This window comes from Zingiber officinale, chromosome 4A (genome assembly GCF_018446385.1).
Source record: "Zingiber officinale cultivar Zhangliang chromosome 4A, Zo_v1.1, whole genome shotgun sequence".
Classification (NCBI taxonomy): domain Eukaryota; kingdom Viridiplantae; phylum Streptophyta; class Magnoliopsida; order Zingiberales; family Zingiberaceae; genus Zingiber; species Zingiber officinale.
The window spans coordinates 144,000,140-144,024,945 of record NC_055992.1 but is presented as its reverse complement, the minus strand read 5'-3'; the positions used below and the strand labels follow the sequence as shown (position 1 = coordinate 144,024,945).

At 38.9% G+C, this 24,806-nt stretch overlaps 1 long non-coding RNA gene across 3 annotated transcripts; it reads left to right on the top strand.

Annotated features, from left to right (window-relative positions):
• The first annotated feature begins 3,058 nt into the window (after positions 1 to 3,058).
• On the top strand, positions 3,059 to 6,535 carry LOC121971553. Of its 3 annotated transcripts, XR_006109167.1 has the most exons (5): positions 3,059 to 5,555; positions 5,744 to 5,962; positions 6,036 to 6,072; positions 6,153 to 6,189; positions 6,269 to 6,535. It is a non-coding gene; the product is annotated as an uncharacterized LOC121971553 (long non-coding RNA). The 3 variants fall into 3 exon arrangements; XR_006109168.1 differs by having other exon boundaries at positions 5,744 to 5,946; positions 6,153 to 6,535; XR_006109166.1 differs by having other exon boundaries at positions 6,153 to 6,535.
• The last annotated feature ends 18,271 nt before the right edge of the window (positions 6,536 to 24,806 follow it).

Below are 24,806 nucleotides of genomic sequence, written 5' to 3'. Positions count from 1 at the left end.
CAGAATTGGAGCATAGGTCGATGTGTGTCCAACGATGGGTTGATGTGTGCCAATAAGGGGAGAATGTATGGTTAAGCTTAGTCCTTCATTACCTAAGGGAAGGTCATAGGGGGAGAATGAAAGGACTCATGAAAGGAAGTAAGTTAGGCTTTCATTACCTAGAGGGAGTTTGCCCTCTTAGGGGGAGAATGAAGAGCTTAATTTATGCTTTCATTACCTAGTGGCATGAAGAAGGAGGCTATGGGATTAGCCTAACTTACATATGGGATTGTAAGTGTTATTGTGGTATTGTCAAACATCAAAAAGGGGGAGATTGTTGGTGCAATATCCCTCAGGTCAAGGTTGACCTGGGTAACCAAGCTGAGTCTTGGTTTGGGTTTAGATGTTTGACAATAAGATATTGATTGAAGAAAAGTCAAGTAGGTCAAGGTTGACTGGATACTTGACTGGGAAGTCCTAACTGGGATGTTAGGCAAAATGAAAGTCCTGGTAAGTGAAGCCAGGCAGAAGAAAAGTCCTGGTGAGTGAAGCCAGGCAGAAGAAAAGTCCTGGTGAGTGAAGCCAGGCAGAAGGAAGTCCTAGTGAGTGAAGCTAGGCAGATGGAAATCCTGGTGAGTGAAGCCAGGTGAAAGTCCTAGTGAGTGAAGCTAGGCAGATGGAAATCCTGGTGAGTGAAGCCAGGTGAAAGTCCTAGTGAGTAAAGCTAGGCAGATGGAAAATCCTAGTGAGTGAAGCTAGGTGAAAGTCCTGGTGAGTGAAGCCAGGCAAGGGAAAATCCAGATGGATCAAGGATGATCGGACATCTGGTGTTGGGAAGTCCAAGTAGGTCAAAGGATTGACTGGATACTTGGCATGAAAGAAAAGTCCAAGTAGGTCAAAGGGATTGACCGGATACTTGGCACAGAGAAAAGTCCAAGTGGGTCAAAGGGATTGACCGGACACTTGGTAAGGGAGTCCTAGCAGGTCAAGGGAGTGACTAGATGCTAGGCATGACATACCAACAGGTCAAGGTTGACCGGATGTTGGTTTGGGAGGTTTAGGACTTGGTTTTGGACAAAAACCAAGTGCTGGATCGATCCGTGGATCGATCCAGGATCTGGATCGATCAGTGGATCGATCCAGACCTGTCCCAGCGAACAGAAAGCTTCTGGATCGATCCGTGGATCGATCCAGAGGTCCCAATCGATCAATGGATCGATTGGGACGCGACTGCTTCGCGCGATAAGCGCTGGATCGATCCGTGGATCGATCCAGGCGCTCACAGAGGCGCTCTGGATCGATCCGTGGATCGATCCAAAGCCTCCCCGATCGATTGGGAACATTCGAATCGATCGGGATCCGACCGTTGGCGTCGTTTAAAGCCGCAGGCGAGCGTGGTCTTCGGCATCTCTTTACGAGCTCTTCTCAGATTCATTCCAGCTCCTCCACAGCTCTCTACAAGCACGTGATCGCCAGTTCTTGAAGGTTCTTGGAGGCTTTCCAAGTCAAGAGGCGGATCTATTGCAAGAGGAAGAAGTTAGGGTTAGGGTTTTTACGGCACATCTTGTAAGCTTTTGCTTAACTTGTATTTCCCTTTCTTCTTCTTGTATTGAGAGTGTTGTAGGGCTTCTCCGCCTTTGGTAGTTACCATAAAGGAGTGTTATTCATAGTGGAGGGTGTGTGCGTTGGTGTGGATCCTTGGATTAGTCACCTCTTGTGAGGTGGATACCAAGTAAAATCCTAGTGTTAGCGTGTTTGTGTTTGTTTCTGTATTTTCCGCTGCACATCCAAGAAGAAACAAGCAACGAAGAGCACCGAGCGAACGCGACGAGCTATTCACCCCCCCTCTAGCTACTTTTGGTCCTAACAATGTCAAAGTACATGGTTCAGCCCATTTCACTTTACCAGATTAAAAAGGGCAGCTCTCGTGCACGACTTTTTTACAAGCAACCTTAAACTATAATTTCTCCAAATCAATATTCCTGTATGTAATGCCACCACATACTGTGAGCCCAATGGAATGATAAGTGGGAGCGAGCACATGGAGAATGTGTGTTATAGCAATAAAAACTCACATGAGCTCTAATAAAAAATAAATACAGCATGACAACATATCAAAACTCACACAAACCCGAAACCATTGGAGGCAACATGAAGGATAATAATCTTAGAAAAGAAGTAAACTATCTCACACGCAAAAAAAAAAAAAAATTGAGGAAAAGGAAACTTGATCATGCACATATTGTTCATTTGTTCTAACATGGGTTTCTTTTAAAGACAAACCCAAACAAAATTGAAAATAAACTAAAAAATATTCAAAAATAATAAGAATTGTAAACATAAAAGGACCCAATCAAACTAGTAAATAATAAAATTAAATATGAGGAAAATGAATCAAACTAAATTCTACTTCTCCGATAACTTAAACTACAATTCCAGTTAAGGCAATTACTAACTTGGAGATTACTTTACAGATTTATTCTCCTAAAGAGGAGAACCTATAAAAATAAATTCTTACGATCTAAAACTTCTAAAACTTAAAATTCCACACTTGCATATTCTTTTCCATTCAGGAGACTCTACTCCATAAGAGTTGACACAATTTCTGTTAGTTTTCAATCACAAACAACAATTGCAGCACCAGCTCTATTAAACATAGTTTTTGTTGCGAAAAAAAGGCAACACCTTTTACTATGTGAATTTTATCCATAGACTTTATCACTGATTACTTTGATAATTATTAAGAGTAATAATACGCACAAGTAAAAAAATTTAGGGAGACACATAAATTTATGGTCCGCTATTTTCATTTTTTGTAAGTCTATTATCTTATGTATCTATCCTTATAATTTTTTAGAGATTTTTTTTCTTTTGCATATAATTTTTTAATTATTAATTATGAAATAATATATGAGAATTAATTTTGGTTATAAAATTAATGTAGTAAATGCTATTTTAGATTTCGTAGATTTAATTTTTTTTAATATTTATTTGATGAAATAATAAATTATAAAATATTTTATAATTTTTAAATGCCAAAGGAATATGTTTGGACGGGTTAAAATCTTAAGTTGAACCGGTTAACAATTCTCCGCAATGCGAAGGTTCCTTTTCCCCCGCGTGAAGCCTCCTTTTTCCGTGACGCGAAGCGATCTGCGTTAGGGCTTTGTCGCCTCTCGCCGATAAGATCGCCAAGCCTCTTTTCCCCGATCTGCGTTAGGGTTTTGTTCGCCTCTCGACGGTAAGATCGCGAAGCCTCCTTTTCCCCATCCTAATCGAGTGAGTCTACCCTCGGCCAGACTGCGCCGCCGCCTGCGACCAATAGCCTATGCACCGCTCTCGTCCGCCCTTCCGGCTACCCCTGCTTCGAACACACGGTGTTGAAATCTATCTCTTTTGCTCTTTGATTTGTTGGAGTGTGATTGTTTGTTGACCTCTCTTTAACGAAAATGTTTGTTCACAAAAGCAATGGCGTGAGTATTGGGGGACTGTAGATTCGAATTTGTTATCGAGAAAACTCTGGATTAGTGCTTGATTGCTTGCAGACTTGTTGATTGGTTATATTTTGTTGATATTTGGCAACTATTATCGATCATATGTTCCTGCTTGCATTGTCTATAACCATGGATGAGTAACTATTACCTGATTCCAAATCGCCCTTCCTCTCCTCCCACGCCAAGCTTAGTTCAATGTATGAATTGAGCCACTGACAATATCTGTCAGAAACTTAAGGATCTTAGGAACTCATATTTAAACATATAAGGAAATGAAAATGAACAGAGTGGTTGTTTCTTAGGGGCTCTTTTAACTTCGGGAAAATATTTTACATTGGAAAGTTAAGACATTGCTAATGTAAGAGAATTTGTCTAAGATGAGGATCAAATAGATAAAAGGGTGAAAAGGATAAATAGATCTGTCTATCGAAATTACTCATTATTGTGTAAATATCTCAGCAAAAATGTTTACTGAGATAGATGCCATGGTTATTTACAATTCTGGACTGCAAAATGGTGACTTTCTGATAATCCTATGCTTCAAACTCCCTCTTAAGAACAACTATGATTGCCTTTGTAAAGTTTGTTAGAGAACATCTAAGATTTGGAAAGTGTTCCATTTTATTGCCTAGCAGTAATTTTTTATTTTAAAATGTAAATTTCACCTTTTTTGTGTGTATTAGACAGTAAGAGAGATACCATGGTTGTTTACAATGGACTTTCTAGTAATCCTATGCCTCAAACTCCCTCTTAAGAAGGATTATGATTGCTCTTATACAGTTTGTTATAAAGCATGTCAATTTTGGTCCAACTCATTATCTATCAATATTTTGATTACAAAATGTGATTTTTGTCTTATTTATGTGATAACCACTATGTTAGATGTATTTTATCTTATCTTATTTTACTTTCTTATCTTGATTTTGCTTAATGGTTGCATGGTCATAATACAAGTAACTCAATTTTACTGGATGCTTCTCTTGTGATTGATACCTCAAGATATTGGTATCGAGCTTAGCGAAATGGTGAATTGGGATGTTGTCTCTCTCTCATTCATTTACTTTGTTGATCTTTTTTCAGATTTATCAAGATGTGAAAAGTATTGCTGTGTTATTAGTTTTTCCATTCTACTCATATGCACTTGATTAGTTAGCGCAAAATTAAGTTATTCTTTTGATGATACTACTTAGCTTGATGGGTTAGCAAACAAAAAAAACTTCTCTTCGGTTTCTTGAAACACAACTCCAACTGCTGATAGACTAGTGAAAACGGTAGCTTGAGACTAAAGATGGTTATCTTTTGTCCATTCAACATGTTCATCATGGGGAAAATTTTTTGGGAGAAATGTCTGGTCCTTCTGTTTTCCTCCAACATGGTCTTTTTAGGTATTAACTCAAAGGCTCCTTTTGATGTGGATGTCTCTCAAATTTGAAAAATTGTTATATAAGAGTATTTTGATCATAATGTTATGTAGTCCTTTGACTATTTTTCTCGGCATTTTGGGATTGGAGTTGGCAAGAATTGGGCACGACTAGCAAGCTATGATAAGCTATGTATAATCTGTTACAAATTCTAAAGATTTCTACGTAGGCCATTCCCAGGCACATTTTCAACATAGGCCATTCCCAGGCACATCATGCCCAGGCAAGCTTTTATTTTGTTATGTGCAGGAAGCACAACAGCTCGTCTGAATTCCAATTAAGCATTATATACTTGACCAAACTTTTGCCTTGTTGGACCCAAATTGTATTTTAATGATGTCTTTTATGTTTGATCGAGTTCTTCAAACTCCAATCCAACCCAAGATTTGCTGTTGGCCATTTTGAGTCTTAAACTAACCATCTGTTTGTATCTACCTTTCCTTTTTGAGCATCGTTATTGACTTTTCGGTCTGAATATTCAACATATGAAATTTATCTTCCAGATTATGACACTTATAAGTGGCTTTGAAAGGGTGTACACAGAGGCATATTTTCTGCCTGATCAGTTGTACAATGTTAGCGTATGACCCCCAATTAAGGTGGCATTTGGTGTAGAGTGCAAGAATGGGAATGAGAATGGATTTGATAGTAGATTGGAATGGTAATGAGTTTAATCATTCCAATATTGTTGTTTGGTTTATAAGCTTTGATTAGGTATAATTACCAATTCTGCTGGTTGGTTTACCAAAGGTTTAGGAATATAAATACAATAATATTATTTTTAAAATAAATAATAATATTCCCGGTAAGATGATGAACAAGCAACCAATTAAGAACACTATTTAGCAGGTGGTTGAGCACGTCGGCCATGGTCTTGCCGGAGATGCATATCACCATCCTCTCCCACCATCGGGGGCGTTGGCGTTGAACTTGGTCAGCACATTTTTGAAGCTCTTGTTCTGCTCATGTGTTGCACCCCTTCGGGCAGAGGAACAAGATCGTGCTGGGGTAGCGAGGCGCTGCCATCGCTGACGGGAGAACCTCCATCCATGGTGGCGCCATTAATCGGTTTGCTACACATTTAACAAACAAAATAAAGAAAAGATCCGAACTTGATTTTGTTTTCTTCAATTACTGACAGAAATCAAGAACACGAGAAGGAGGATTAAGATGGAAAGGTGAGGCCTTCCCCCCTTTCCTCTCCCAAAAGATCGAAACTTCGACACTTGATTTTGTTTTCTTCTTCAATTACTGACAGAAATCAAGAACACGAGAAGGAGGATTAAGATGGAAAGGTGAGGCCTTCCCCCCTTTCCTCTCCCAAAAGATCGAAACTTCTACACTCGTAGAGATTTCTTGTTTGATCAATTGCAGAAATCAAGAAGAACATGATCAGATCTCTCGGAGAAGGCCTTTCCTCCTCTTTCTCTATCAAAACTCCTGATCGAAACTTCCAAGGATTTTTCCCTTGATTACCGACCGAAAAGGATGAGATTTCCAATGATACTTTCTCCTCCTCCGCTCCCAAAAGATCAAAACTTTAAACACTTGTAGATACATTTTGTCCTTTGCTATAAATTGATGATTCGAATGCACTAATTAATGTTCATTTTATTCACTAATTAATGCTCATTTTATTCACCTGAATCTGGGCAGTTTCTCAATATTTATCTGGAACTTCTTTTGCAAAGAGCTTTTTAACCTACCAACCAACAATGAATTAGAAGAGAATCAAATTAGTGAGTGATTCATGATCGAGTAGAACAGAGTGTTCTTGCTGATATATGTATTTTTATTATTTTTTAGATTGAATGTGCAAACTTGAAAATAAGAAGATTAGCTATTCTCATTACCTGTTTCAAAGGAGCAGCACACCAATTAGCTATTTTCATATTCCTATCCATCCACTTGAGTAAACATTTCAGCAATGTTGGAATAAACAGGGCTGTTAAGCATCTAACATTTTGAATAAGCTATAGAGGAACAGCACACCAAGTAGTATTTATGAAATCCGATCACCGAGATAACAATTATTAGAATTTAGAACATTGACTAGTATCAAAGAAATTACAACAAATTGATTATAGAATTATCTTACAGTAACATCCACTTGTTTAATCCTACACAATTTGATATTCATATATTTAGTAAGGAACAAAAATGATCAATGTCTCCAAAACAACCAAAAAAAAAAAAATGTTTCCACAAAATCCAGCAATGTTATCACAAAACTCAACAATATTATCACAAAACTCAGCATAATAGTCATCTTCAAAGTAGTTTTCACAAAATCCAGTACCATTATCTACATATTTGGAGAGGGAATGAGCAGGCTAACCACGTAGTTCTTTCACAACTCTAAAGGAAGATTGAACAACACATTAATATTGCCTTTATCTGCAGTGAATATATTAGCTGCTTTGAATACATCACCACTAGGATGACTAAGGTTTATTAGCTCAGCAATCACATCCTTCATTCTTTCTGAAGCCATTTTTTCTCGTAAATTCTCTTCTGCCATGACATTTGCAATGGTTGCAAAATTTGCATTGAAACCATCAACAAAAGTGTGAAATCCATTGTTCATGTCTTGTAGTTGTATCCCAATATCTAAGTGTGTTGTTGTTGGTTTTTTTTGTAACTTTATCTCCAGATGTTAATGGTTGCTTTCGTTTTGTAGCGGACTTTGTCACATCAGTGTTGTGCAAAGCAGTGGGGGTTGATTCTGATTCAAAATACACATTATTGTCTTCTTCATACACATTTGAAGAATGATAGAATGCGTCCAGATTTTCACATCCACTTTCATCATTTTGATCAACTTTCAAATTGTAAATAACATTTACATACCCTTGAACAACAGCGCAGTAGCTCTATCCCTTCCATAGACTAATTCAAGCTGATTTAAGTATGGAAATTTAAAATCCCACATTCGTTTTGCCTCTTTGTGAGTTTGCAAAATATAAAATATACATGATTGAAAAAAAGCTTAAGGAAATATGTAATGAAAGATTTGAGAGAGTAAAAATTTTCGGACACTAATATATAAAATTACCTGACAGTAGCTATCAAATCATTACTTTTCACATGCTATTTTTTTCTCCACATCATTCCATTGACATCCACTTTGTCTACACATGTCATTAATAATATGAAATTTTGTCTTTAACCACTTGATCCTTGATTCAATATGAGGTGTAACTTGTTTTGTAAGAGTAGAGTAGGTATCTTGCTTAGCATTCTCTTATGCACCTCAGCCATATAATTACTTTTAAAACCACCATCTGTCTTCCATGAAGGATCACAAGCCATATCTTGAAGAGTTGCAATTACTACTTGGACCTCATTTTCTGTCCAAAAGCATTTATTTCTTCCGTGCCCTCGAACTATTAGATTTTGCTCCATCCTAACATATAGTAATGATATCCCAAATTTACAAGTCAAATCATTAAAATTCACGAGTAATATATAAACCAAAATAAAATAATTATTGAAATAAATGAATAACAGTTACGTTCACAGAATAGGCGCCTTCTTAAACATGACAAACATGTTAAAACATTCATGAAAATGCAATAACAAAATCATTAACATATCCCCTTTCCCATAATAGTCAATGATGTGATCTTTCACTCCAATGATTAAACATTTGAAGTGCTAATGTATTTCTAAAGTTGGTCCATTCTTCTGTTGGAGTGATACTCCTCACATATTCATCATCTTCAAAGTGTTCATCTTCCATGTCATCTTCTTCAAGTGGTTCCAACTCTTGTGGATCAAAACTCATGTACTTTCGAATCATATTGTGTAAAAGGCAACATGCTAAAATAATACGCATTTAAGTTTCAATTGGGAAAAATGAGGGGGAAACTAATATTTTCCATCGCCCTTTTAGCAACCTAAAACATCTCTCAATCACATTTCTAGCCTTTGAATGTTTCATATTAAAATACTCTTCGGCTGTATGTGGTTGATGACCGTGAAACTCATTTAGATGGTTTCATCCGCATTACAATATCTAGAATCCATCAAATAATAACAACCTTCAAGAATAAAAAAAAAATCACATTAATTATGAGTTTGAATGAAGTTTTATATTGAAAAGCTAACTAGCTAGTGCAAGACTGATTCTACCTTGAGGAACTTTAAGATCGTCAGACCTAATCATAGCATCTCTAAGCGCATGACCATCATGTGCAGAACTCTCCCATCCAGGTAAAACATATATAAACTGCATGTTTAGGTAGCAAACGCCTAATACATTTGAAGTTATATTTGCTTTTCTAGCGTGATATCGAGGTTTTTGATCAGAAAGAGGTGTGACTTTGATTAATGTATCATCCAAAGCACCTAAACAACCCTGTTATTTAAATATTTTGAAAAACATGATAAATAAGATGGTTTTTTTATTTCTAATAAATTATAATTTTAATAAATATAAATGCAAAGTACCTTGAAACATCGCCAACGATCGTCTCGACAATCTTCAGTAATAGGAACTAGTTTTTTAAGCAAAATGGAATGCAATTTCAAGATAGCTAGAAGACAACTATTAAAGTGACGACTGATAATTTCTCTACTTCGTAAAAATAATAGACTCATTGTCCTATTTTTTTTTGTGGTGAGCCAAAACATACACAAAAATAGCAACTACTTCTTGTAGAGACATATTTTTGGTGTCTTTTAAATCTACAATATCTCTTACCATATCACATAATATTCCAAAAGTCCGTCTATCCATTCGAAGCTCGCTAATACAAGCAGTATCAGAGTCTTGAGTGAGTCTAAACACCCAATTTACTCTCTCAAGTGTTTTCTCTTTTTGTGTTTTAAGTGGAGGTCTCATAATATGAAAATGTAGCAACAACAATCGGTACCACATCACATATATAACACTGAACACGTTCACCATTGATGTTATAATTCGAATATTTCGAATGATTTTACGTCTTCTACTAACAGTAGGAATACTGATCACTATCTTCTACATAGCAATAAAGAGAAATTAACAAAAAGGGTTACATACAAAATAAGAAAGCTCACTCAATTCTAATCTCACTTATCTTGAGTAACGAATTATAGGTAATGAATCAAGAATTAAAAAAAAATCTAAGAACAATTTCTGAGAAGATTTTAGTTCTAAGAAAATCATAAGCTTTTGTGAAGACTATTTCAAATCAACAAAGGATCTAAAATCAGGAAGGAACAGAAAAGAAGACGTGATTTTCTGTAGTTCAAGAGTAACCGCTACAAAAAGGCTCAGAAATATCATTGGAAATGTAAAACAAAATTGTAATTTATCTAATGCAAAATCATCCTCTTTTCAGTATTTCTATCACAATGACTTGAGGATTCAGATTCTAGTATGATTACCCTAATTTGTTCACGTTGATAGAAAAGTTCAGAAGCAATTTAGTACAAGAAATATAAACTACATGTAAGGAATCAACAAGCGATTGTGTTTTGTTAAATTGCTTCTGATAAACATATTTGCTTATCATTCCAAATATGTATAGGTACGCATATTGTATCCAAGTATGTAGTAACCAAGTCAAAGCAATTATGTATTCCAAATCATTCCTAAATATTTTTGATCTGATAAACAAATATGTATATACTTTTGATCTGCTGTGACTCTATTTTTGATCTGCTTTGACTACAGTTCAGAAGCAATTTGCATTCTGTTAACAGAATCAAGAATTAAAAACAACCGAAACAAACAACAAGTGATTCATTAATGGTTTAGGGTTAAAGATTACCTGCTTACTGTGGAGTGCGGCGGCGGAGGGAGTCGAAGAGGCGGCGACGACGAACACGCTCGAAAAGCCGATGATGACTTGCGTCGGAAAGGACGATGTTGTCACACGAAGTTGGGAGCGTTGTTGTCGCGGGGCGCTGTTTTTACAGAAAGTCGAGGATGGTGGTGTCGCACGAAGCCGATTAGGGGGAAATAACGGAAAGAAAAGAAAACAAAAAAAAATATCGGGAACAAAACCCATCCATAGGAATCCACATGAATGAATTCTAAATCCACCTAGTTTATTGGATTTTGTTCATTCCCAAATATTTAAAAATGATTCCCAAATTTTTATTCCCAAACCCATTAATCAAATGTCATATATTTCTATTATTCCATTCCCTCATTCCAAAACCCCTAAACCAAACACCCCCTAATTGTGAACCTCTGTGTTATGGCTACGATATCGTATGTTTGTGCTCTGCATCTCCATTTATGTCTGTGGTAAACAGGATATATCTTAGCAAACTATTATAACTAAGTAGGTAGTAAATTATGCTCATTGTGGAAAAATAACTTTTTATTTGTTATAATCTAGTTGGGTCAAGATGTATAATGCCTCTAGGGGTATTTTAAAAGGACTAGGTTTTTAACAATTGACGGTATTTATTGTGACTACATAGTTAGATATCAATTGAGAATTCTTATTATTTGGATTGTGACTAATTACATTTGATTTTCAATTTTATTAGGATAATTTAAAACAAAATTGCGATGTTGATTTTTTAATTTTATTAGGATAATTTAAAACAAAATTATGATGTTGAATGTAGATATTGCGTAATATGGTACATGAAAAAGATAATTTTAGATGAAGATCCATAATTAGAGAGGAAAATGAATTACTTATTTATGAAATATTATTTTTATGAAAATTGAGTTATTTTTCATTGAGCCTCAAACTTTTATTAATGTTTTAGTTTATAGTATCAAAAAAATAAACAATATTACAATAAATGTTAGTATGGTGAACAAATGAATAGAGTGAATTCGTTTACTTTATGTGGGCACCTAAGTATATATTGTGATATAAATTTTGGGTTGTATTTAGAGATTTATGAATACAAAAGTTTTTAGGTGAAGCTGGTTAAATATGTCTTTTATGAATATATTTTTTTGTTGTATTTGATAAATATTTGTGATATATTTGTTTAATTTTGATGGTGAAAAATATTATGTTGTAGTAAATATTGTGATATATATTTTTGTCAATTAAAATTGTATTATAGTAAAATATGGTTAATTATTTCAACATTACGAATAAATGATGGAGTAATACAATATAAAAGATTTTGACAAATTTAAATAGTGGAGTAGATAAAGAAAATATTTACTTCGTCATTAATTTTGTGAATTCATTTGTATAAATTACTTTGCTAAATTGAAATTTTTGTTGTAGCAAAATATGTTCTATTAGATCTACATTACGATGAAATAATACAACACAAAATACTTTGACCAAGTTAAATCATGCAGAAGTAAAATTAAACATTTACTATACCATAATACAAAACTTATGAAGTTGTATATATATATTACTTCGTTAATTAATGTAACCTATGAAATAATATATGATCAACCACTTCAGTACTTTAACGGATCTCGATAAAGTAATAAAACTTTTTTACTTTGAAATCGGTTCAATTTCGAATTGATTCTGGACCGATGATAGACTTTGGTAATTGTATGGTGAAGTAATAAATTGATCCTTTTATTTCATGTGCGTCTACTTCAGTAATTATTTATCTATTACTTCGGATATTATCAGAAGTCTATTATCCATTTTCATATAGTGCTCGTAAGATAAAGTCTGATTGTTATCACTGCCTTCGCCTAAAGTTTTTCTTAATATGATCTCTCCATACTTTTCAAGTTCCTTTCTCTTAGCACCTTCATTATGTCTTGTTGTACCAATAAGTCCTTGATCATTTTTTGCCATAATCTGAAGTTCCTAGTTTCGTCAAACTTTACGATATCAAATTTCGTATAAGTCGTCCCTGACATGTTGAAGAAATCCATAAAAACCTCGCTATGATATCAATTGTTGCAGAAAGAGGAGGCAAAACCTCTGAAACTCTAATGCATAAGAAGAGAAAGAGAGAAAGAGAGATTGCACGGAGCAACAAGACAAAGACGCACAAAAGTAGTAAACACGAGCAAGGAGAAGAGGAAGAAGAAAAAGAAGAGTTACCGTGGTTCGATGGCGTGCCTACTCCACAAAATGGTCGAAGCTTTATTAGAATTTTCTTTGCTCAAAAGAATTACATTTAATGATTTTCATAATCCAATAGGTTTACAATGATTTCTACAAATAATACTTAAACCTCAAACTCGATAAAATCGTAACAGATTTCTATTATGAAAAATTGTAACAGAATTCTGTTAAAAAAAGTAACAAAATTCTTTTATAAAAAATCATAATAGAATTTTATCCAAATATGAGTCATCCGTCAACAATCTCCACCTTGGCGAATATTTACTCTTTCGAATAACACGAGTATCTGAACAAAACTCCACCTGGTCTAGGCTTCTTTCCTCTGGCATCTAGAGATATGGTTCAAGTTTAAGCAATACTTGAACTTCTCTGTGATCACTGGCTTTGTTAGCATGTCTGCAACATTATCTACAGTGTAAACCTTCTCAAGTTAAATTTCTACGAAAGCAATCAACTCTCTGATCTTATGAAACTTCACATCAATGTGTTCGGTTTTCGCATGATACACCTGATTCTTCGTTAAATAAATAGCACTTTGACTATCGCATAACAACTTGGCTTCACCTTGCTGAACGCCCAGTTATATGACCAATTCTGTAAGCCATAAAGCTTTCTTCGCTGCTTCAACTACTGCCATGTACTCCAACTCCGTAGTAGACAATGAAACAATAGATTATATCATAGATTTCCAATAGATAAGTCATCCTGTCACAATGAATACGTATCTTGTAGTAAACCTCCTATCATCTAAATCTCTTGTATAGTATGCATCTACGTATCCAATAATTGAATGATCTTCCAGTTGTCTACTGAATATGATGTCATAATCAATTGTATTTCTCAAGTATCTAAAAATCTACTTCACTGCATCCCAATGTGGTCGACCAAGATTTAAGAGAAACTTGCTCATCATACTAACTGCTTACGCCAAATCTGGTCTCGTGCAAACCATAGTATACATCAGACAACTAACTGCATTGGCATAAGGAACATTTGACATCTCTTGGATCTCATCATCCATCATTGGACACTGTGTACTGGATAACTTGAAGTGATACGCAGGGGTGTGCTCACTGACTTTGCATTCTTCATGTTGAACCTATCAAGTACCTTCTCCAAATAGTTACGTTGAGACAATCATAATCTCCTTACAGGTCTAACTCTGTGAATCTCCATCACAAGAATCTTCTTGACCTCTCCCAAATCTTTTATGTCAAATTTCTTTCTCAGTATCCTCTTCAATTTGTTGACCTCTTTCATCTTGTTCGCAACAATGAGTATGCCATCTACGTATAGTAGTAAGAAAATCAGTGATTCATCTTCAAGACTTTTCATGTATATGTAGCAATCATATTTACATCTCTTATACCTATTTTAAATCATGTATGAATCAAAATGTTTGTAACATTGTCTAAGAGATTGTTTCAATTCATAGATCGATTTCTTCAACTTGCAAACTAACCGCTCTTGTTCGGACTGACTAAATCCATCAGGTTGTGATATAAAAATCTGCTCCTCAAATTTCCATGAAGAAATATTGTCTTCACATCCATTTGCTTCAGATGCAAATTATGATGTATGACGAAAGCCAACACCGCTCTAATTGATGTATATATTACTACTGGAGAGAAAATTTCTTCATACTCAATTCCCTTTCTTTGTGAATACTCCTTTGCTACTAACTAAGCCTTGAACTTCACTTCTCCCTTTAACATTGCTTCTTCCTTCTTAAATATCCACTTGCACCTTATAGCTTTTTTTCCTTTAGGAAGTTTCACTAGATTCCACGTTTAGTTCTTATGCAACGACTTCATCTCCCCCACCATAGTACCTGTCCACTTGTCATTCTCAGAGTTGGTACCACCTCCTAAAAAGATCTAGGTCTCCGCTACTAGTGATAAACTCATAAGATATCAAGTTTTTGAATTCGTATTTGGTGGGTGTCTTTATGATTCTTCTCGTTCTGCCATAAATTAAAGTGCGATGCTCAGTGTGTTATGAGCTAAAATCATCAAAGTCTTGAGTCTCTAGCTTCACCTGAACAACATTTTTCTGCATGTTGCTTTGTGGTATTTCCTTCCCTTCTCTTGAGTACACTATAGTATAGCCTTTTCGTCAAACAACATGAGTACATTATAGCATAGCCTTCTCGTCAAACACCATATCTCTGCTTATCAACACCTTTTTTTCCTTAGGATCTCAAAGCTTGAAGCTTTTAACTTTTTTTTGATACCCCCAAAAAATGCATTGCTTTGACTTTGTATCCAGTTTTGATCTTTCCTCATTGGATATGTGCATATATGCTGGACATCCAAAAACTCAAAGAAGAGAGTAATCTTCTGGATTTCCAATCTATACTTTCTCTGATATTTTTCCTTCTGGTATTGCCCTTGGTGATCGATTAATGAGATATCATGTTATGTTAATCACTTTCGCCCAGAAATTCTTTGCTAGCTCTGCATTCAACCTGAGACATCTTAGTTTCCCAATGATTGTTTTGTTCAACTTTTCCGTCACCCCACTCTACTGAGGTGTCTGTTGAGCCAAGAAATACCTCATTATTCTATGTTGCTCACAAAATTCCTAAAACTTTGAATTTATACATTTAATCCCATTATTTGACCTAAGACATTTGATCTTTCTTTCCCTTTGGTTCTCCACTTCAGTTTTTCACAGTTTACACTTTACAAAAGTTTCTGACTTATGACGCATAAAGTATACCCAGATCTTTTGTGAGTAATCATCAATAAAACTCATAAAATACAAGTATTTCCACGTGATACTATACTAGCTGGTCCCAAGATATCTGTCTGTACATAGTCCAGAATCCTCTCCATCTTATTTGTTGCCGTCTTAAATTGTAGTTTGCTCTGTTTCCCCAAAACACATAATTTACATAATTTAAGCTTGCATGTCTTGACACCCTTCAACAAATTTCTCTTATGAGGTTCTAGCATCCCACGTTCACCCATATACCCTAGCCGCATATGCCACAAGACAATATTGTCTGATTCAGACTCCACCAAGGCGATTCCACCCATCATTGTAGTCCCTATCAACTTATAGATGTTCCCTGTTAATTTTTATCCTTTTATTATCGCCAGAGCTCCTACAACCAATATCATCTAGTGTGCCTAGTGAGATTAAATTCTTCCATAGCTTTGGTATATATCTGATGTCACATAGGGTTCTAATCATACCATCAAACATCCTGATTCTGACGTTTCCTATGCCGATAACTTTGCATGACACATTATTTTCCATTAATACTGAACCAGAATCTACTATCTTATAAGTGTCAAACTACTCCTTGTTTGGAGTCATGTGATATAAACATGCAGAGTCTAAAATTCATATATCCATCAATTGATCTGAACTTGACATAATTGATAGCATATCTCTATCACCGCTTTTTGAATTTTTTTAACCATATTTGCAGACTTTGCTGAACTACCTTTGTTCCTGCAACATGTTTCTTTATCTCTAGATAATCTCTCTTGATATAACCTTTGAATCCATATTTGTAGCACGAGTTTTATTGTTATTACCATATCTATGTCGAGATTTACTCCTACCACGCTCTTGGTTGCTATTTATCACAAGTCATTCTCTTTGAGAAATTTCATCGCTTATTTTTTTTTCTTTGGTGAAAAACCTAGCATTGTACCTGTGATTTCTTCCAATTTAAGAGTTTCCTTACCCCACATCAAAGTAGTAACCAAATTCTAGAGAATTCAACAACATCAACGCCTTGTTTTCGTCTTCGATCTTCACATCAATCTGTTTCAAATCGCTCACAATCTAATTGAATACGTTGATGTGTTGGCTCAGATTAGTTTCCTCTGTCATCTTCAGCTTGAATAATTTCCGCTTAAGATACAATTCGTTTATCAGTGATTTTGACATTTACTGACTTTCCAACTTTTGCCAAACTGCCACTAATGAATCCTCATCTATGACATGATACATCACATCATCCGATCAGTAAGACAAAGTTTGATTGTTGTCACTGCCTTCGTCTGAAGTTATTCTCAATCTGATCTCTGCCTGCTTTCCGATTTTCTTACTCTTAGCGCCTTCATCATGTCTTATTGCACTAATAAGTCTTTAACCCTTCTCTGCCATAATCTGAAGTTCTCGGTTCCGTCAAATTTCACCATATCAAACTTCGTAAAAGTCATTCCCATATGTTAAAGAAATCCGTAAAAACCTCGCTTTGATACCAATTGTTGCGCAAATAGGGGGTAACAACTCTCAACCTCTAACACATAAAAAGAGGAAGAGAGATTGCACGAAGTAAGAAGATGAGGTGACTAACAAGCATCCACACCTAAGGTTTACTTGGTATCCACCTCAAGATGAGGTCACTAATCCAAGGATCCACACACGACGCTATCTCCACTAATGAAACACTCCTTCTCGGTCGCAGCCGGAGACGGAGAAGCCTTGTACAAACTCACACAACAACACAAACAAAAATACAAGAAGAGAGTACAAAATACAAATGAAAACACTACTTCTTCTTGCTTACTTGTTGCTTGTTGTTGCCTCTTGAACCTTGAGAGAGCACTCCCAAGAGCCTTCAAAAACTGGCGGAGAAGATCGGAAAAAGTCGTTGAAGATCGCTGTAAGCTCGCAGGAAAGAAATCGCTAAGATCTAGCGAAGAAAACACTTCGCCCAGGCTTTAAACAGTGCTCCCAATCGATCGAATTCATCCCCAATCGATTGTCACATCAGCGTCGCTCCATCGCAGTCATCCATCACCTGCATCCTGTGTAACGGTCACTTCCCAATCGATCGACTGATCGATTGGGACTTCCTGAATCGATCGCCCGATCGATTTAGAACCTTTCTGTGCTCTCACATCCGCGTGAGAGCTTCTGTTGCCCAATCGATCGACCGATCGATTGGCAGCTCCCAATCAATCGCCCGATCGATTGGGAAAGTCTCTGTGCTCGCGATTCCAGATCCCAATCGATCAATCGATCGATTGGGCCTTCCCACAACCGCAGCACACTCCAATCGATCAGTTGATCGATTGGACCTGGTTCAATCGATCTCCCGATCGATTGACCAGCCTGGACTTAACTCAAACTCAAGTTCAAAGTCCCAAACCCAACTTCCGGTCAACCGTGACCTGTTGGGTCTCCATGCCTAGCATTTGGCCACACCTGACCAACCTCGAACTAGCCTTCTAGCCTCCTCCATCAGCCATGCGTCCCTCGGATATCTCCACATCCTTCACGCCTTGCCTTCAGGAGCTTCCTTCGGCCTCATCATAGTTGTCGGGTCTTCCTTGCCAAGTCATACCAGGACTTACCTTGCCAAGACCACATGCTTGGACTTTCCAATTACCTGGCTCCTCACCAGGACTTTCTCCTTTGCTAAGATCACACTTGGACTTCCCAACTGTTTGACTCCTCACCAGGACTTTCTCCTGCCTAGCTCCTCACTAGGACTTTCCCGTTGCCTGGCTCCTCACCAGGACTTTCTCAAATGTCTAACATCTAGTTAGGACTTTCCCAGTCAAGTCTCCTGTCAACCTTGACCTACTTGACTTGTATTCTCATCAACCTGGTCAACCCTTTGACCATCTCCATAACCGGACGATTGTTCCAGCAATCTCCTTATATTGTCAAACATCAAAACTCAAATCCTGACTCATGCTTAACTCAACTCAAGCTTAGTCAAACTGGTCAAACTTGACCTAGGGAAATTGCCCCAACAGAGTTACCGTGGTTCGACGATGTGCCTACTCCACAAAAATGACCGAAGTTTTATTAGAATTTTCTCTACTCAAAAGAATCACATTAAATGATTCTCGTAATCCAATAGATTTACAATGATCCCGATAAATAATGTCTAAATCCCAGACCTGATACAATCGTACATATTTCTATAATGAAAAACCGCAATTATGAAAATCGTAATAAGATTCTGTTATGCCGGTTGTGATTTTTTCACAACAGAATTCTGTTATAAAAAATTGTAACAGAATTCTGTTATGAAAAACTATAACAGAATTTTATTATAAAAAATCATAATAGACTTTTGAAAAAAAATTAACAGATTTTTCTTTCATGACATCACTCACATTATTAATCTTCATTTAAATATGAGTCATCCATCAAGAGTTTCTAACCTACTTTTGCACTGCATCACTATGTTTTTCAATTTTGTTTATATATATATATAAAATACTCAAATAGACATTGTAGCTATCCTATCAAGCCAATTTTGTTGTCACCTCAGCAAACTAGCTTATCAGCAAGATGGACATCAAGGAATGCAACTTGTTTGTAAATTGTAATGTAAGTACTGGATAGTTCTATAGCATGCAGTGAATGTAGTGGATAAAGTGGTCGAGTAATTAATCTAGTTTAGAGGTACTAATTGCTCTATGTAGTGCACATGATAACAGAGACAACGGAAAAAAAAAGATGAAATCGTCGAATTCTCATTTCACAAACACTAGGTAACTGAGATTGCCGAGCTTTCTCTTTAATCAATGAACCGCAGTGAAGACAAGTAGACAAGAGAATAGATTGGCAGGAGTCACATCAACCCATCAGATTAAAATAATGTCTGGTAAAAATGAAAACAAAATATTAAAATTTGTTAGCCTTTTAAGAGCCTAGATTGAACTTTTGGTTGGTAACATGGCTAAAACAGGTAAGTTTAAAGAGATTTGGCTAAGCTAAGTTAGAAGAAGGTTTAATTCGCCTGAGGAATAGAAATTCAGATAAGCTAAAATTGGCAAGGTGAACGAGAGTAGATGGTTTTGGTGGTTCAAGGTAAACGTGGGTCTAGTGATTAAGGTTGTAGGGTATCTGCACTGGTTGATAGGGTGATATGACTAAAGGACGATTCATAGGTAGGAAAGGTGAATACAAGGTCTTTGTTGATCCAAAGGGAGCTCAGCTACCCCTCAAGAGCTTTTTTCTCCTCCTCATGTGCACCTTTCTAGAGAGCAACAGGTAAATCCATAGATGCTGTTGGTAGAGCAGTAGTCTCAAGAAGGGACTGTGACATGTTGAACTTCTTTTAGCCTTATACGGTAAGTCCACAGTGGTCAATGATTTATCTCTCAACAGAGGAGGATATGGAAATAGGCAATAAAGAGGGAATGTGAAGTGATATGGTGCATGAGTATGGATTCTGTGAGATGATATGGTGCGGAGTCAAAGTCACAGAAGGGTCAAAAGTCACGCTAGCATGGAGGTCAGAAGTCTAGCCCCCGTGGCTAGTCAAAAGTTACACCCGCCTGGAGGTCAAAAGTCTAGCCTCCGTAGCTGGTCAAAAGTCACACCATCGTGGAGGTCAGGAATCAGAATTACAAGGAGATCAAGATTCCGGCCCACGTGGCTAAAGTCAAAGCTTTAGTTGATGGACTGGTCAAAGGACGGTATTTACGAGTTGGGCCGGATCTGATCTCAAAGGGAATCAAAAACGGACTCGACCCACAGGGCCAAATTCAATTGAGGATCGGACCCATGGGTCAGGTATAACCAGGGGTTGGGTGCGACTAGGGGGCCCACTTATTGATGGGATGGATATACCGAATAAGACTTCCGATGAGACGATGCAGGTCGGGGAGCAGACCCAGCGTGCAGGTCGGGACGTTCAAACCATGGATAATAGCGGACAGATGCAGGTCGGGGAGCCGACCCAGCGTGCAGGTCGGGATGATTCATACCCTGGATAGCAATAAGCAGATGCGGGTCAGAAATTAGACGTTGGTCGGGACGTTCAAACCATGGATAATAGCGGACAGATGCAGGTCGGGGAGCCGACCCAGCGTGCAGGTCGGGATGATTCATACCTTGGATAGCAATAAGAAGATGCGGGTCAGGAATTAGACCCAGCGTGCAGGTTGGGACATTCATACCATGGATAACAGCGGACAGATGTTGGTCGAGAATCAGACCCAACGTGCAGGTCGAAACGTACATGCCTGAGATAGCAATAAGCAGATGTGGGTCGGGAATTAGACCCGGCGTGCAGGTCGGAACGTACATGCCTTGGATAGCAATAAGCAGATGCGGGTCGGGAATTAGACCCAGCGTGCAGGTCCGAACATACATGCCTTGGATAGCAATAAGCAGATGCGGATCGGGAATTAGACTCAGCATGCAGGTAGGAACATATATGCCTTGGATAGCAATAAGTAGATGCGGGTCGGGAATCAGCAGGTCATCGGGATGTACATGCTTCGGATGACGCAGACGAAGGTGGGTCAGGAGGCCAGACACTACATGACAAATAGGCCTGCAAGGAATCGTAACCACTTGTCAGAGAACAATCATCACATGTCAGGGAATATTCTAACGGTGGGAGGCTCATACTCCCCTTGGTTCCTCCGCCAGCTTATAAGAGAAAGCCACGTGTTGACCACCGCCAGACAGAGCCTGACATCTGACATTCCCTGACATTCGTCAGGTTCCAGAAGCCTCAGTTGCAGTATAAAAAGGGATGCTTTGTCCCTTACGGAGGGACGCTCACTCGTCATTTCTTACCAGTCTTTTACTTTTCGTGCTTTCTCTGTGATTTCTGGGGAAAAAGTACCTGACTTGAGCGTCGGAGGGCCTGACCCGGGGACTTTTTCCCTGATTTCTGGTCTCTAACGACCGGTGGACTCGTCTGAGTGTGTGCAGATCAATAGCGTCATCATCCTGATCATTTCTCTCTGTAGAACCGCCCGTGCGAGCCTGTCCAGGGGGTACCTCGCTGATTCAGCATCTCAACGACTCTCCGTCAACTTTTAGCACAACAAGGCCCGCCTTCATCCGACTCAGCTTTCGGACGGGATCAAATTTGACCGTCTGTGGGAACACAACAACCTGTTCCAGAACGTGACGATGGAGGAGTCTGGCCGCATTCACGTCACTATGACCGTTGGGGAGTACGAGCTCTTCAAGGAGGCCAAAAGGTTGGCAGCCTTTTAGAGACAGGCAACTGTCTCACGACCATGCCAAGCCCCTGCTGAAGCTTCCAAGGAGCCCCTCCCTGTTTCAGATCAGGGTTCCAAAAGAAAGCAGCCTGAGGTATTTCCTCAACATCCTTATCGTGAGCCTGGTATAAGATATTATCAGCCAGAGCCCCAAGCACAGAGCCTTAAGAAGGAGCAGCCTCAAGCATCTATGGCTGAGAGTTCACTGCCGCGGGATTCGAAGAAGGGAAAGGCCCTTGTCACACCTGAGGTGTTCCCCGAAGATCCGGACGAGAAAGTACCTTTCTCGGCTAGGATCCTAAATGAAATATTGCCTAAAGGTTATAAAGCCCCATCAATCGGAGAATATGACGGGAGTAAGGATCCGGAAGAGCACTTGAGGAAATTCAAAAATGCAGCCCTGCTGCACCAATATAGCGATGCTATCAAATGCAGAGTTTTCTTGAACACTTTAGCTGGCTCAGCCTTAAAGTGGTTCGATGGGCTACCTCAAGGGCCCATTACCTGTTTTCTGGACTTCAAAACGGCTTTTCTGCTATGATTTGCTAGCAGCAAGAAGTATCAGAAGACAGATCATTGTCTTTTCACTCTGAAGCAGGGGCCGACTGAGCTCCTGAGAAGTTATATCAACCGCTTTAATCAAGTGGCTCAAGATGTCCCCACTGCCACTTCAGAGATTCTGATGAGCACCTTTTCCCATGGATTGGGAGAGGGAGAGTTCTTCAGAGATCTCATCAAAAATCCCGCTCGAAATTTTGATGAGATCATGGAAAAAACTGCTTCCTACATCAAGGTGGAAGAAGCACAAGCAGCTCGGAGGAAGGCCGAAAGACCACTTCCTTCCACCAACAAACAAGAAAGAAGAGCGTCTCAACCACCCCCTCAACCTCCACCGCAAGTCCGGGAAGCCAGACCTGCCTTTCATCCCGGGCCCGAAATTCGACCTGCCCCTTGAGTTGCTGCTGTACATATCCCCTGACCAGGGCCAGGGAGTAATCGGTACTGTACCTACCATAGGTCACGTACGCATGATACTAACCGTTGCTTTCAGTTCGCTCGAGACTCCAAGCGAGCTGCCGAGATGGGATTGCCTCCGCCCGAGCTAGCTCCTCAGTTGATCAAGATGATGGAGGAACAAAGGGGGGCAGGACAGGTCGGACAACCTCGTCCCGACCTCGTAGGACCTAGCACTCATCAGCCTGGCTGGGGAAAAGAGCCAGAAGGATCACGAGAGGTCGAGAACAGAGGCAATGCAGCTGTCAGAGAGATCGGTATGATTTCTGGAGGGCCGACTGACGGAGATTCAGGGAGGGCACGTAAGTCTCATGTCCGGCGCTTGGAGGTTCATGCCGTCGGATGCAGTAAGGAGCAAGCTGCCGACCCTGATATTAGCTTCGGGCTAGCAGACCTGGAGGGCCTGGATTTCCCTTATGACGATGCACTCATCATCAAAGCCATCATTGCCAATAGCCGAGTGGCTCGGGTTTTTGTCGACACTGGGAGCTCGGTCAACACTTTATTTAGGACTACATTTGAAGAGATGCAGATTGATGCTGTTGAACTTCAACCAGTAGCTACATCTTTATATGGATTCACAGGCAATGAAGTGAAGCCTATGGGTCAGATTAAGCTGGCTATATCTTTGGGCACCGAGCCACTGGTGCGCACAAGGAGGAGCACGTTTATAGTAGTGGACTCCCCTTCTTCTTACAACGTTATCCTAGGGAGGCCCAGCCTGCATGAATTTAGGGTTACTGTCTCGACCTTTCACCAAAAAATCAAGTTTCCTGTGGGCGAGCTGGTCGGGGAAGTTAAAGGAGAACAGAAGGTTTCTCGGTGGTGCTATATTGACATAGTTCGAGTTGAAGCTCGGAAAAATCAAAGGATGTAGGATGGAGGTGTTCATGTCGTTCAAGAGGAGCCTCTTCCGATAGCTGAGGAGCCCATCCCTTGGGAAGAAGTACAACTGCACGCTGAGGGACCTGAAAGTCTGACCCGGGTGGCGAGCGACCTTCCCTCTCCCCTAAAGAAAAATTAATTCGGTGTTTAATCCGCAATCGAGATGTCTTTGCCTAGTCTACTGAGGAACTGCCGGGGGTCAAGCCAGAAGTAGCTAAGCACAAGCTGCATCTATTACCTGATTCTCGGCCTGTGAAGCAAAAGAAAAGGAATGTCTCAGCTGACCAGAATAAAATAATAAGAGCCGAGGTGGATCAGCTCAAGAAAGCAGGACATGTTCGGGAAGTGCAATTTCCCTCATGGCTCTCCAATGTGGTCTTGGTGAAGAAGCCCAACAATAAGTGGAGAGTATGTATAGACTTCCGGGATCTCAACCGAGCCAGCCCTAAAGACTGCTATCCCCTGCCCCGGATTGATCAAATGGTAAATTCCACAGCCGGATGCGAAAGAATATGTATGTTGGACGCCTATCAGGGGTATCATCATATACCTCTAACCCGGGAAGATCAAGAGAAGGTTAGTTTTATTACGGCTGACGGTACTTTCTGTTATACTGTCATGCCCTTTGGCCTCAGGAACGTCGGAGCCACATACCAGCGAATGATGGATAAAATCTTCCGGGAGCAGATCGGGCGAAATGTGGAAGTCTATGTAGACGACATACTCATCAAATCCCCGCTGGCCGAAAACTTGATCAAAGATGTGGAGGAAACATGCAGGACTCTCCGACAATATGGGCTGAAACTCAATCCCTTGAAATACTTATTCGAAGCTAAAGGAGGAAAATTCTTGAGTTACCTGGTGACTGAGCGAGGAATATAGGCCAATCCTGAAAAAGTTCAAGTGCTCAAGGATATGCAGCCTCCCCAGAATTTAAAAGAAACCCAGAAGCTGGTCGACAGAATAACAGCCCTGTCAAGATTCATTTCCAAATTTGCGGACCGGGCTGCTCCTTTTTTCATGGTGCTAAGGAAGGCCTCCAAGTTCCAA